Source organism: Palaemon carinicauda, chromosome 20 (genome assembly GCF_036898095.1).
Source record: "Palaemon carinicauda isolate YSFRI2023 chromosome 20, ASM3689809v2, whole genome shotgun sequence".
Lineage (NCBI taxonomy): Eukaryota > Metazoa > Arthropoda > Malacostraca > Decapoda > Palaemonidae > Palaemon > Palaemon carinicauda.
The window spans coordinates 23,042,624-23,052,623 of NC_090744.1; the positions used below are offsets into that span (position 1 = coordinate 23,042,624).

At 31.1% G+C, this 10,000-nt stretch overlaps 1 protein-coding gene across 1 annotated transcript in view; it reads left to right on the plus strand.

The window, feature by feature from the left end:
• Positions 1-10,000, plus strand: part of Eip93F (Ecdysone-induced protein 93F) — a 436,185-nt gene that overhangs the window by 79,012 nt on the left and 347,173 nt on the right. The window lies entirely within an intron of this gene.

Genomic DNA, 10,000 nt, shown 5'->3' on the forward strand with positions numbered 1-10,000 from the left:
TGTCCGCTTGTTATTAAACTGCAATATCTCGGCCGCTGCTTCCGCCGTGTGTAAGCCCTGGATTTTGCGTTGAGGTTTGAGAGAGAGAGAGAGAGAGAGAGAGAGGTACTTCTTATATTTGTGTCGAAGCCTAAGATCATATATATATATATATATATATAGAGAGAGAGAGAGAGAGAGAGAGAGAGGTACTTCTTATATTTGTGTCGAAGCCTAAGATCATATATATATATATATATATATAGAGAGAGAGAGAGAGAGAGAGAGAGGTACTTCATATATTTGTGTCGAAGCCTAAGATCATATATATATATATATATATGTATGTATATATGTATATATATATATATATTTATATATATATATATATATATATAGAGAGAGAGAGAGAGAGAGAGAGAGAGAGAGAGAGCAGTATTTCTGAAAATTTCTTTTTTTAAAGCCTAAGAGAATATTGCTGATAATTGGTTGGAGAGAGAGAGAGAGAGAGAGAGAGAGAGAGAGAGAGATACGTAAAAGTAAATTAGTTATAATATATTTATAATTTATTTTGATATATTACAAGTCAGAAGAAGAGAATAGTTCGAAAAAATCCAAGATATATAAATAATTAATATTAAGTAGATTTTTTAAAAACCTTAACGGTCTTTGATTCAGAACTTTGGGGAAATTTTCGAACGAAATTATAATCTTTAACCAAATAAATTTTTCTTTCATATATTTTATTTATTTTCAAGGATGATCATTCGCAAAAAAAGTATTTCATTATTGTTACGAATCTTTGTGCGGATGAATTCAATTCCTTCCAAGATATGAAATGCGGAAACTGAATAAAAAAACGTGAAACGTAAATTAATAACAAGTGAACTTTAATCATGGAAACTTTATTAAAAAAAAAAGTGGAACCTTTATAAAAACAACGTGGAACGTGGAAACTTATAAAAAACGTGAAACGTGGAAACTTGATAAAAAAAAAAAACGTGAAACGTGGAAACTTGATAAAAACAACGTGAAACGTGTAAACTGTTTAAAAAGCGTGAAACGTGTAAACTTGGTGAAAAACGTGAAACGTGTAAACTTGGTGAAAAACGTGAAACGTGTAAACTTGGTGAAAAACGTGAAACGTGTAAACTTGGTGAAAAACGTGAAACGTGTAAACTTAGTGAAAAACGTGAAACGTGTAAACTTAGTGAAAAACGTGAAACGTGGAAACTTGATAAAAACAACGTGGAACGTGGAAACTTGATAAAAACAACGTGGAACGTGGAAACTTTATAAAAACAACGTGAAACGTGGAAACTGTTTAAAAAACGTGAAACGTGGAAACTTGATAAAAGAACATGGAACGTGGAAACTTGATAAAAAAAAACGTGAAACGTGTAAACTTAGTGAAAAACGTGAAACGTGGAAACTGAGTAGAAAACGTTGAAGCTTAGTGAAAAAAAAAACGTTAAATGTGGCTACTGAATAGAAAAAAACGCGAAACGTGTACATTTAAAAAAAAAAAAAGAAACGTGGAAAGTGAATAAGAGAAGTGAAACGTAAACTTAGTAAACTGAATAAAAAACCAGAAACGTGAAAATTGAATAAGAAAGGTGAAACGTAAACTTAGTAAAAAGTGAAACTTGGTAACTGAATAAAAAAAAGTAAAACGTGGAAATTGAATAAAAGTGAAACGTGGAAACTGAATAAAAAAAACCAGAAACGTGGAAATTTGATAAGAAATGTGAAACGTAAACTTAGTAAAAAGTGAAACTTGGAAACTGAATAATAAAAGTGAAACGTGGAAACTGAATAAAAAAAACCAGAAACGTGGAAATTTAATAAGAAGAGTGAAACGTAAACTTAGTAAAAAGTGAAACGTGGAAACTGAATAAAAAAGTGAAACCTGGAAACTGAATAAAAAACTTGAAACGTGGAAACTGAATAAAAAACCAGAAACGTGGAAATTTAATAAGAAGAGTGAAACGTAAACTTAGTAAAAAGTGAAACGTGGAAACTGAATAAAAAAGTGAAACCTGGAAACTGAATAAAAAACTTGAAACGTGGAAACTGAATAAAAAACCAGAAACGTGGAAATTTAATAAGAAGAGTGAAACGTTAAACTTAGTAAAAAGTGAAACGTGGAAACTGAATAATAAAAGTGAAACGTGGAAACTGAATAAAAAAAACCAGAAACGTGGAAATTTAATAAGAAGAGTGAAACGTAAACTTAGTAAAAAGTGAAACGTGGAAACTGAATAAAAAAGTGAAACCTGGAAACTGAATAAAAAACTTGAAACGTGGAAACTGAATAAAAAACCAGAAACGTGGAAATTTAATAAGAAGAGTGAAACGTAAACTTAGTAAAAAGTGAAACGTGGAAACTGAATAAAAAAGTGAAACCTGGAAACTGAATAAAAAACTTGAAACGTGGAAACTGAATAAAAAACCAGAAACGTGGAAATTTAATAAGAAGAGTGAAACGTAAACTTAGTAAAAAGTGAAACGTGGAAACTGAATAATAAAAGTGAAACGTGGAAACTGAATAAAAAAAACCAGAAACGTGGAAATTTAATAAGAAGAGTGAAACGTAAACTTAGTAAAAAGTGAAACGTGGAAACTGAATAATAAAAGTGAAACGTGGAAACTGAATAAAAAAAACCAGAAACGTGGAAATTTAATAAGAAGAGTGAAACGTAAACTTAGTAAAAAGTGAAACGTGGAAACTGAATAAAAAAGTGAAACCTGGAAACTGAATAAAAAACTTGAAACGTGGAAACTGAATAAAAAACCAGAAACGTGGAAATTTAATAAGAAGAGTGAAACGTAAACTTAGTAAAAGTGAAACTTGGAAACTGAATAATAAAAGTGAAACGTGGAAACTGAATAAAAAAAACCAGAAACGTGGAAATTTAATAAGAAGAGTGAAACGTAACTTAGTAAAAAGTGAAACGTGGAAACTGAATAAAAAAGTGAAACCTGGAAACTGAATAAAAAACTTGAAACGTGGAAACTGAATAAAAAACCAGAAACGTGGAAATTTAATAAGAAGAGTGAAACGTAAACTTAGTAAAAAGTGAAACGTGGAAACTGAATAATAAAAGTGAAACGTGGAAACTGAATAAAAAAAACCAGAAACGTGGAAATTTAATAAGAAGAGTGAAACGTAAACTTAGTAAAAAGTGAAACGTGGAAACTGAATAAAAAAGTGAAACCTGGAAACTGAATAAAAAACTTGAAACGTGGAAACTGAATAAAAAACCAGAAACGTGGAAATTTAATAAGAAGAGTGAAACGTAAACTTAGTAAAAAGTGAAACGTGGAAACTGAATAAAAAAGTGAAACCTGGAAACTGAATAAAAAACTTGAAACGTGGAAACTGAATAAAAAACCAGAAACGTGGAAATTTAATAAGAAGAGTGAAACGTAAACTTAGTAAAAAGTGAAACGTGGAAACTGAATAAAAAAGTGAAACCTGGAAACTGAATAAAAAACTTGAAACGTGGAAACTGAATAAAAAACCAGAAACGTGGAAATTTAATAAGAAGAGTGAAACGTAAACTTAGTAAAAAGTGAAACTTGGAAACTGAATAATAAAAGTGAAACGTGGAAACTGAATAAAAAAAACCAGAAACGTGGAAATTTAATAAGAAGAGTGAAACGTAAACTTAGTAAAAAGTGAAACGTGGAAACTGAATAAAAAAGTGAAACCTGGAAACTGAATAAAAAACTTGAAACGTGGAAACTGAATAAAAAACCAGAAACGTGGAAATTTAATAAGAAGAGTGAAACGTAAACTTAGTAAAAAGTGAAACGTGGAAACTGAATAAAAAAGTGAAACCTGGAAACTGAATAAAAAACTTGAAACGTGGAAACTGAATAAAAAACCAGAAACGTGGAAATTTAATAAGAAGAGTGAAACGTAAACTTAGTAAAAAGTGAAACGTGGAAACTGAATAAAAAAGTGAAACCTGGAAACTGAATAAAAAACTTGAAACGTGGAAACTGAATAAAAAACCAGAAACGTGGAAATTTAATAAGAAGAGTGAAACGTAAACTTAGTAAAAAGTGAAACTTGGAAACTGAATAATAAAAGTGAAACGTGGAAACTGAATAAAAAAAACCAGAAACGTGGAAATTTAATAAGAAGAGTGAAACGTAAACTTAGTAAAAAGTGAAACGTGGAAACTGAATAAAAAAGTGAAACCTGGAAACTGAATAAAAAACTTGAAACGTGGAAACTGAATAAAAAACCAGAAACGTGGAAATTTAATAAGAAGAGTGAAACGTAAACTTAGTAAAAAGTGAAACGTGGAAACTGAATAATAAAAGTGAAACGTGGAAACTGAATAAAAAAAACCAGAAACGTGGAAATTTAATAAGAAGAGTGAAACGTAAACTTAGTAAAAAGTGAAACGTGGAAACTGAATAATAAAAGTGAAACGTGGAAACTGAATACAAAAAACCAGAAACGTGGAAATTTAATAAGAAGAGTGAAACGTAAACTTAGTAAAAAGTGAAACGTGGAAACTGAATAAAAAAGTGAAACCTGGAAACTGAATAAAAAACTTGAAACGTGGAAACTGAATAAAAAACCAGAAACGTGGAAATTTAATAAGAAGAGTGAAACGTAAACTTAGTAAAAAGTGAAACGTGGAAACTGAATAATAAAAGTGAAACGTGGAAACTGAATAAAAAAACCAGAAACGTGGAAATTTAATAAGAAGAGTGAAACGTAAACTTAGTAAAAAGTGAAACGTAGAAACTGAATAAAAAAGTGAAACCTGGAAACTGAATAAAAAACTTGAAACGTGGAAACAATAAAAAACCAGAAACGTGGAAATTTAATAAGAAGAGTGAAACGTAAACTTAGTAAAAAGTGAAACTTGGAAACTGAATAAAAAAGTGAAACCTGGAAACTGAATAAAAAACTTGAAACGTCGAAACTGAATTAAAAAAAAGTGAAACGTGGAAACTGAATAAAAAACTTAAAACGTGGAAACTGAATACAAAATTTGAAACGTTGAAACTAAATAAAAAAAAGTGAAACGTGGAAACTGAATCCCCTCTTAAAAAAAAAACATGCCATATCCATACCACTTGAAACACTCGCAAAACGAATAATTATTTAATCATTTCTAACTTTATTTTTGTGTAATTTTGAAGCAACCGTCTATATCTCATCCCCTTTTTTTTCGAGAATTGGGAAACGAGACCAAGATTGCGTCATTTATCAAGGAAAGGAAAGAAGGAGACTAACGTTCCTAGTGAATAATGGTCTGTTTTATCTGGGGAAGGAGAGAGAGAGAGAGAGAGAGAGAGAGAGAGAGAGAGAGAGAGAGAGAGAGAGAGAGAGAGAGAGAGGGGAGGGCCGGGAATTACTGAGCGTGCAATTAGTGTATTGAATGATGTTTTCACATAAATTGCTCGTACTTTTCATACTTTTATGTACTACAAACTCTTTCCAAAATGATATATATCTATTTATGTATATATATATATATATATATATATATATATGTATATATATATATATATATATATATATATATATATATACATACATATATATACATATATATATGTAAGTATATATATATACATATATATATATATATATATATATACAATTATAAATATATATATATATATATATATATATATATATATATATATATATATATATATATACTTACAATATTCTTTCTTATTTTACTAATATATATATATATATATATATATATATATATATGTATGTATGTATGTATGTATACATACATACATATATATATATATATATATATATATATATATATATATATATATATATATATACTGTATATATACATACATATATGTATATATATATATATATATATATATATATACATACAATATTCTTGCTTATTTTACTAATAACTACAGAGTAGGTCAATATCATACTTGGGGTCGAGTGTCAAGGAAAGGTCAAGCTTTTTTTTCACATTCATCTTCCAAGTTTCAGTAAATTAATTTTGGATATTTATTTCAATTAAAAAATTCAACCTTTTTCAGATTCATTTCTACGTTTTTTTTATGTAAAAGTAAATTGATTTGGGGTATTTATTTCAATTATAAAGATCAACTTTTTTTTCCCAGATTCATTTTAAACGTTTCATTAAATTAATTTTGAATATCTATTTCCATCTAAAAGAGATTAACTTGTTTTTCACATTCATCTTCTAAGTTTAAGTTAATTTATAGTGAATATTTATTTCAGTTAAAAAGATTAATTTTTTTTTTCACATTTATCTTCCAGGATCCAACAAATTGATATTATATATTCATATCAATCCATTATCAAACTTAAAATAGAGAGAAATTAACGAAGTAATAAAGTCTCTCAGAACATTCACTGATGACAAGTGTCTTAATAACTGTCAACATTGGATGTGCCTCAACACTGTGTTTCTTCTTCTTCTTCTTCTTCTTCTTCTTCTTCTTCTTCTTCTTCTTCTTCTTCTTCTCTGATTGACACTGGAATTCCAGTCCAGCTTGATTGATAGGTAATCTCTCTCTCTCTCTCTCTCTCTCTCTCTCTCTCTCTCTCTCTCTCTCTCTCTCTCTCTCTCTCTCTCTCTGTTATCTCGTATCATTCTTAGGTTCTTTAATCAGTGAGAAACAAGGGGACGTCCAAGGGTGTTGTTTTTACTTAATTTCATTGACTTTGGATGAAGTCCTTCAGACCAGGGTGATTTATATGTGTATTCATAGGCACGCACACACATATAAATTATATATATATATATATATATATATATATATATGTATATATATATTTATATATATATATATTTATTTATATATATATTTATATATATATATTTATATATATATATATATATATATATATATATATATATATATATATATATATTTATATATATATTTATTTATTTATATTTATATTTATATATATATTTATTTATTTATATCTATATTTATATTTATATATATATATATATATATATATATATATATATATATATATATTTATTTATATTTATATATGTATATATCATCATCATCATCATCATCATCATCATCCGTTACCAGTCCACTGCAGAACAAAGGCCTCAGGCATGTCCTTCCACTTGCTCCTGTTTATGGTCTTTCTGCATATATGTGTATATGACAATAACAACAACAAATGTACGTGTCTCTAGTCCCAGCGCCATTATACTACAGTGAGTAACTTCCCGTAAATAGAGCTAAACTCATGCTTGCGAGTTGTGGAATTTCCCGTACTGGAAAATGACTCCCGGATTGATCTATAGCATAATATTTATTTGTCTTGTGTTTGTAATCGAATTCACAACTAACTGATATAAAGTCGATATAATTGAAATTGTAAGTTGACCGTATATAAGGGTATAGTTCATAGTTATTTCGTTGCTGGTGAGATAAAGGTATTTGATGGCTTCAGTCATTAGATTTCTGGTTTAGTAGATAATGATATGCAAATGATATTGAAGAGAAAAGACCTCATAAGAGGCGATTGCATGCATATGTGAGGAAGAGAAGTCGATGGATTGGCGGGCTAAGAAAATTTGCTGGTATAGACTGGCGTAGAAAAACCATAAACAGGCGGGAAGAGAAGAACGTGTCTGAGGCCTTTGTTATGGAAGCCCAAATACAACGCGATTTTCAATGAATATATAATCATTATCATCTCCTCCTACGCCTATTGACGCCAAGGGAATCGGTTATATTTCACCAGTCGTCTCTATCTTCAGCTTTTAATTTAATATCTCTCAATTCATCATCTACTTCGCGCTTCATAGTCTTCAGCCATGTAGGCCTGGGTCGTCCAGCAGCGTTTTACCTCAAGTGGAGTATTGCTAAACATAGCTGATGCTACTTCGAAAATACCAAGAATATTAAATTCATTGATAACATGGAGAGGTATGATATATTAAATGACGACACTCAGTTTCCAAGGAGGGAAAACTATAGAAAGCGGAATTTAGCGTTTGCAGACATTTCATGAACATTGCTGGTGACGAAACCAGGTACTAACAAACTCGTTATAGAACTCAACCACCAATGAGCCTTTGACGGGCTAAGAGTAGTTTGTGACTCAAGGGTGAGATTATTATTATTATTATTATTATTATTATTATTATCCAAGCTACAACCCTAGTTGGAAAAGCAAGATGCTATAAGCCCAGGAGCTCCAACAGGGAAAAATAGCCCAGTGAGAAAAGGAAATAAGGAAATAAATAAATGAAGAGAACAAATTAACAACAAATCATTCTAAAAAAAGTAACAACGTCAAAACAGACATGTCATATATAAACTATTAACAACATCAAAAACAAATATGTCATAAATAAACTATAAAAAGACTGAGTAACTTTGTTACGACATTTCGAGTATATATACAGTACTCACAAGGTCCCGGTAAGAAGGTCACAAGAATACAGACATGCTATTTCTTGTCAAACCGGCAACCGGTTCTGTTAACAGTTAACAATGGAATATTCAGACAGGTTAGAACAAGTTACTGTCAGTGCGAGGGGAGAGCGAAGATACAAAGGTTAATATATACAAAAAAGAGGAATGTCATTACTATGTACGCTCGTGTGACGCACGGGTGGTACAAGCCCAACTACCCGTTAACAACAACCCAATTACAAACGTACCCGGCTACAGAAGACGTGGCCCAGGACCGTCTTTCGGGCTACCAACGTACCCGGTAACGGATAATTCCGGTTATAACCCTATAAACAGCTCTACCAACGAACCCAACTACTATCGAATTGAGAAACCAACGAACCCAGCTACTAGCGTGTTCAACGACTAACGAACCCAATGAATAACGAACCCAACAACCAACGAACCCAGCGAACAATGAATCCAGTGAACAACGAACCTAACGAACAACGAATCCAACGAACAACGAACCCAACAACCAGCGAATCCAACGACCAACGAACCCAGCGAACAACGAATGCAGTGAACAACGAACCTAGCGAACAACGAATCCAGCGAACAACGAACCCAACAACCAACGAACCCAGCGAACAACGAACCCAACAACTAGCGAAATCAACGACTAACCAACCCAGCGAACAACGAACCCAACAACCACCAAACAACGAACCCAGCTACTAGCGAACGCAGTGACCAACGAATCCAAAGACCAACCTTCCAACGAACCCAGCTACCAGCGAACCCAGCAACCAAGGACCTCGCTACTAGCAAACCTGGTTACTCTCCTATATTATTAATATTATTATTACTAATAATGATAATAATGATAATATAGGTACTAGCAAACCTGGTTACTCTCCTATATTATTAATATTATTATTACTAATAATGATAATAATAATAATATAGGTACTAGCAAATCTGGTTACACTCCTGTGTTATTAATATTATTATTACTAATAATGATAATGATATAGGTACTAGCAAACCTGGTTACTCTCCTATATTATTAATGTTATTATTACTAATAATGATAATGATAATAATATAGGTACTAGCAAACCTGGTTACTCTCCTATATTATTAATATTATTATTACTAATAATGATAATGATATAGGTACTAGCAAACCTGGTTACTCTCCTATATTATTAATATTACTATTACTAATAATAATAATATAGGTACTAGCAAACGTGGTTACTCTCCTATAAGCCCTAAAATGCTACAGTGCCTATTCAGTGACCTAATCTAACGTACAGTGCCTCTCATTATCATCTCCTACGCCTATTGATGCAAAGGTCCTATAACTGACAGGAATGGGGTATCCCTCCCCCCCATGCTAGACCTCAGTTAATTTATAGCCATTCCTTAGGATTGGTTTGTGTAGTTACTAAGTAACTTAGTTCATACACAACTAGTTTGACAATACACCCGAGAAGAGATTTCAGGGCATATTTATCAGACCGATTAGCAGTCTCCGGTCACCGGCACCCAAATTATCGTGGAAAAAACAGTAGTAAAGCCATTGCACAGGCGTCCA